A 6,000-nucleotide genomic window follows, 5' to 3' on the forward strand; every position below is an offset into this window, starting at 1 on the left:
GAATACAGCTGATGAGTCAGCTAGTGAGTTGGTACCTGAATCAAAGTAATTTCGTCTACAGCACAGCACGGACAGAGTTGTGATCTGTCAGAGAGCACAATAAGAAAGAATAAGGTCTAGAATGTCATGTGAATACAATAACAGATAAGATTCAGATGACCAGATTTTTGTACCAAGAAATTTAGCGTTTAGTTGAAAAAATGGAATTAATACACACGCAAAAAGTTGTTGTTGTTGTTGTTGTTGTTTTAATGTGGGAGCTTCAAGTCCCCAAATGGTAGTTATAAATGATGGTATCTTTTAAAACCTCGGGGACATGTTCCTATGCCTGCTAGACTTGAGGAAGAAATGTCTTCACGGGCCTCCATCTATTAGGTGTATTGTGAAGATATCATGAGCGTTTTATAGAAAAGCTCTATCTACTGTTTCTGTCACATGACCCCAAATCATGCTTCATATCTGCTTTTATTTACAGCGGTCAGTGGAAACCAGCCTCAAATGAACACTGAATGCATGTTTTTGAAAGGATAATACCTTGGCTGGGAAAAGTGAATGGGAGAAGACATTTGGCAGAGAAGAATGTGTGAGGCGGGAACACCTTCCCAGAGTCAGACTGTTTCATCTCAGGAAGACCTAAGGGCCACTCACCAGGAGAATGATTTTTCTCTGCCTATGTCTTCTGTCAGGATGCAGACATAATTTGGCTATATATTTGTCTCTCCGTGTGCTATCTTGAGAACAATTCTCCAAGGGAAATTTAACCTGCTGTGTCTGATCATCTTAACTCACTGGCAGAGTCTGTTCTCTGAGGACTTTAATGCCCACGAAGCTGACAGAACCTTTCCAATCAGTGAGCAGGGGCTCCTACTTGCTCTAGAAATCACACAAAGACAACTTCAAAGGACCCATGTTAAAGCAGAATATTAGGACTTGAGATATTTGAATGGTGCCTGACTCAGAGCCATTGGTCCATTCCTTCCCTTACTTTGCATTCTGTGCAGCTCTTGTTCATTAAATATCGCTGAATGCACCCAACAGCTCTTTAGGAGATCAAATGTCTGAATGGGAAAGATCATTAAAAAGTGATTTGTGTCTATAAAACCAGGAAATAACCCTGCTACACAGAGAGAACCACATAGGGTGAAAAGCGTACATCCTCATTCATTTTGTAATTTGCGTTGTTAGAAGCATTTAATATTTCACGAAATGGTGTGTAAAAAAAATAATCTGCGGACCTCATCACCCTAAAATTCTTCAAACACAGCTCAGTTTCTTCCCAGATAGTGTGGTACCAGTGAAGGAGCTGTGAGAGAAGCCAGATCTGTAAGCAACCTATTTCTTGGGAACTTTGAAGCTCTTTAAGAAACAAAATTCTAAGAAATGTTGCTTTCCGACTATGGAAGGAATTTTTTTCTCCAAGTTGTCATAGGCCATTAAGTTCCATCTTTTGCAAGGCATGGGGACTGCTAGGGGCCAGGGGCAGGACCCAGAGAAGTAAACATCTTACTCCTGAGATCATGATTATGAATCTAAATGTAATTGGAAATAGATGGGGAATGTAAAGCTCAGTCTACCACATCTTGTGACGGTAACTTGGGCATGGAGGATTTTCTTATGCCTAAGGGGTGCTGGAAACACTAAACCTTGTTTGTAATCATATAAAGTAGGATGGTTTTGGGGAGTTGTAGAATTCAATTAGAATTCTTTCTTCTGCTGCTTATTACTTATTCAACCTAGGTTAATGTCAGTAGACTGACTATCTTTCTCTACACTTAGGGTTGTTGGGATAGTTTTCTAGTATAGTGTATATAAAATGCCTCGCACAAGAATGGCACATAAAAGTCACTGAGAAATTGCTAGCAATATGAGAGTAGGGGGCGGGAGAAGCGGTAGCAGTTGTAATGATTGCAGTTTACTATAAAGGAATAAGAGACACAGATAGCATGTCTGTAATGGTAGATAATGTAATTGTCCCTTCCTTCAATATCACTCTTAATCTGATCCCACATATCTTTCATGTCTTATTTCACAATATTTTGCATATAAAAATCTGTCTCTTCAGTTGGTCTCCTTTGTTGCTAGAAATGTCCTCCATTTTCCAAACAAAATATGACTCAAACTGATCTACCAACTGAACTGCCCATGCTCTCTCTTCTCTGCTTTTGTTCAGGTCCTGCTCAAATCAAATGATGCCTTCTCATCAAGTCGTCTGCTACATCGGTCACCAAAAGAGCTTTCTGGACACTCAAGGCTCATCATATACCTACTCTCTGGTGTGTTGTGAAGCACATGGACCTTTTAATAGGCTCAGCTAGATTGCTAGCTTGTTTAGGGTGGAAGCTACGTTTAGTTATGTCTCCTAAAGTGACATGTTTAGTAAGAAATGGTCTGTTGTGTTTCTTTCAGTGATAAATAAATATGGCGAATGATCACTAGACTTTAAAATCTTGTCAGTGACTTCTTCCTATGGAAAGTAGGAAACTTTTTCAGCATCAACAATTCAGTTTTTCTTTCATTTTTTCCATGGAATCATGCATTTTTTAAAAAATTCTTTCACAACAATTTATCAAGTCAACTTGGAACCATGTTAATTGTGAAAATATTGGTAAAAAAGACCAACATAGTCTATACCCTTGAGACACACAAAGTCAAATTAATCAGACATATGAACAGCCAATTACCCTAAAGTGAGAAAAGTGTCCCAGCTGCGATGTGCAAAGCCAAAAGTAGCTCTTGGGTGGAACAGAATAAGATGGGTATGTAGAAAGAAAAACTAATAGATAGATGAAAAATGGTAAATGAGAGGAGAGACACAGACATATAGATATTTTTAAAAAGTATTGTCTGATATTCTTCACTCTTTCCTTCAGATGCAGGTTTCCATCTGCAGCCATTGCTTGTCACTCTGAAAACTGTTTTCAGCAATTCTTGTGGTGCATGTCTGACACAGACTAATCTCTCCACTTTTGTCTGAGGCAAAATGCAATTATTTCACCATCATTATTTAAAATCAGATTTGTGAAATATAGTTATACACACATTAAAATGCCCCCCTGTATTTTTTTAAAATATTTTATTTATTTAACAGAGAGAAATCACAACTAGGCAGAGAGGCAGGCAGAGAGAGAGGAGGAAGCAGGCTCCCTGCAGAGCAGAGAGTCCGACGTGGGGCTCGATCCCCGGACCCTGGGATCACAACCCGAGCCGAAGGCAGAGGCTTTAACCCACTGAGCCACCCAGGTGTCCCCCTGTATTTTTTTTTAAAAGATTTTATTTATTTATTTGACAGAGATAGACAGTGAGTGAGGGAATACAAGCAGGGAGAGTGGCAGAAGGAGAAGCAGACTTTCTGCTGAACAGGGAGCCCAATGCAGGTCTCAATCCTAGGATCCTGGGATCATGACCTGAGTTGAAAGCAGATGTTTAATGATGAAACCACCCAGGTGCCCCAAATGTCCCCATACTTTAATGAATTGAGACGTGTGTGTGTGTGTGTGTGTGTGTATCATGTACACAACCTAAAATCAAGATATAGAATACTTTTATCAGGCAAAAGAAAATTCTTGTGTACCCAACCCAGTCAAGCCGCTATGTCCCAGATAATCACTAAACTGTTTTCTAACTAGAAATTTATATTATCTTCCCAGAGTTTCAAAAAATACATAATCATACAGCATGCATAGGTTGGTATCTGTTTTCTGTTGTCTACTATAATATTTCTGAGATTCATTAATGATGTTGGCATTAACAAAAATCCAGTGGATCCTGTGTTTTTATTGCTGAGTAGTAATCTATTGTATGGATAGACAATAGATTGTTTCTCCATTTCCTTGTTGGTGAATTTGGGTCCATTTTGTAGCAGTTCTGAAAAGAACTTCTGTTCATGTCCAAGTCTTTGTGTGGATATGTTTTCAATTCTCTTCAGTATACCTAAGAGTGGAATTGGTAGCTTGTAAGATAATTGAAGGTTACATCTTACTAGAAACTGTTAAACTAGTTTCCAAAGAGATTCCATTGGTTTACATTTCACACTACATCCAGCAATGCTGGTACAAATAACTATAAGAAAGCCCTATCTAATACTTCCAAAAATTGGGTTTATTTATATTGACTGACTTATATTGCTTCTATTTGAATATAGGTCATATTTTTTTTGCTTCTTTGAATATTTTATAAATTTTTGTCAGCATGCCAGACATTGTAGGCAAGTGAATAGTAAAGACTGAAATAAATACATTTACCTCCCAAAAGAGCGTCTACTCCTTTCTGCAGTATTGTGTGAGGATGGGTCGGGCTTCAAGTATTTTGAAGGCAGAATTAGGACTCTTTCTACAAAGATGTGGAATTTAAGCACTGGTAACTCTCCAGAGATTTATTTATCGCTTAAAGACAAGTCATTAACTTTCTGAACTGTGGGACATCTCTCTCTGCTTTTTAGCCTGGCTGCTTGCTTCTGGAGTCACTGGGCAGTTCTTTTTATTCTCCAAGCATATTCCTGGTCTCTGATCCACAGGATATTTTGCTCCATATTACTGTGCTGCCTCTAGGCTCTGGCAGTCATTGTCATGCACTTAAAGGACTTTTTGCTGCGGAAGATGGTTGCAGATTTGCCATCTCCTGATCCCTTCCTTCAGCATTTGGTGTACTTCTTCCACTAGAAGGTGTGTGCCCAAGAGAAAGAAGTTGGCTGTTGGGTGTAGATTTAGTTTATAGCTACGACTCTTTAGGATTTTTTTTTTCTCTCTCTCATTGATGTCATGATCCAATCTCATTAATTTTGTTTTCTTCTACACCATCACGTGTGATGAGAAAGTGTTCATGCATGTGCAGAATACTGCATAGAATACAGCATAGAGTCAAGAAATGAACACCTGACAGACTGCAAACTGACCCTGTCTCCACCCAGCTCTACACAGTGAAAGGAGCTGGTATCTTGCAAAAAACAAAGAAACAAACAACAATAACAACAACAACAACAACAACAAAAAACCATAAAAAAAAAACCAGACTAAGGAACCCATCAGGCTCTCAGGAAAGAATGCAACAAAGAATTTAACAAAGATGAGCTCATTTTTTCCAGATGGAATTACCTCACCTTAACAAATACGAAGGCAGTGCTTGTCTGAGTCAGGGCCTGTGGTAAATGCTGGGAGGGTGGCGGGGGGAGAACCAATGTAGTCACTGGCTTGAAGGAGGAGAGACTGCCAGAGAAGGCATGGCACCATGATACTACATCCTGGAGCCCAGGAGAAGGACATCTTCCCACTTCCCCCAGCTTGAGCAAATCATTGAAGTCTTTCTGGGATAATGTTGACTCTGTTAACTAATATTAACATTGAGTAGTAGGTGAAGAAATAAGAGGAACGAAGATGAAGGGGCTTGCAGAAAGATACCCCAAAAGCCTGTGTTTTTCCAAAGGAAGTTTTGACATTGCCCATCTCAGATCCTCTACCCCAGAACAGGACATGATGTCTCACTTTGCAGCCTATGACCAGGGCCTACCTAAACCCTACTGTGCCAGAGTCCCCATGTTAACTATCTGCATTGCAGTAGTGGTAACTGGTATAATTTACTGTCATTCCAGTGCGTCAATATTTGAATTCCCATTTTCACAGCAGAGAAAACGGAGACCAGAGGTCACATAGCTGACAAGTAGCACCTCTGGAGTCTTACAGCTCATCTGTCTGGTTGTCTCAGCAACAGCCTGTGCCACTGGGCTTGGATTCCCCTTTACCGCTGCTGTCTTCTCTAAGACTGGAATACCTGGAACACTAAACTCTATCTTTGCTGAATTCTTTCCCTAGAGTCCCATGGGTTCCCATATGTTGCCTGCTAAGCAGCCCTTTGCAAAAATGTATCCATTTCCCGATTTTTAGTCCTGAGGGTGAATGTGCTCGCCACTGATTGATCACCATTTTTAATGTGATTCTCCACAAATAAAGAACTTCAGTCCTAGGGAGTTATCCTTAAATAAAAAATGAAGGTTTTGCACTAGATTAG

Source organism: Meles meles, chromosome 9, assembly GCF_922984935.1.
Source record: "Meles meles chromosome 9, mMelMel3.1 paternal haplotype, whole genome shotgun sequence".
Classification (NCBI taxonomy): Eukaryota; Metazoa; Chordata; class Mammalia; order Carnivora; family Mustelidae; genus Meles; species Meles meles.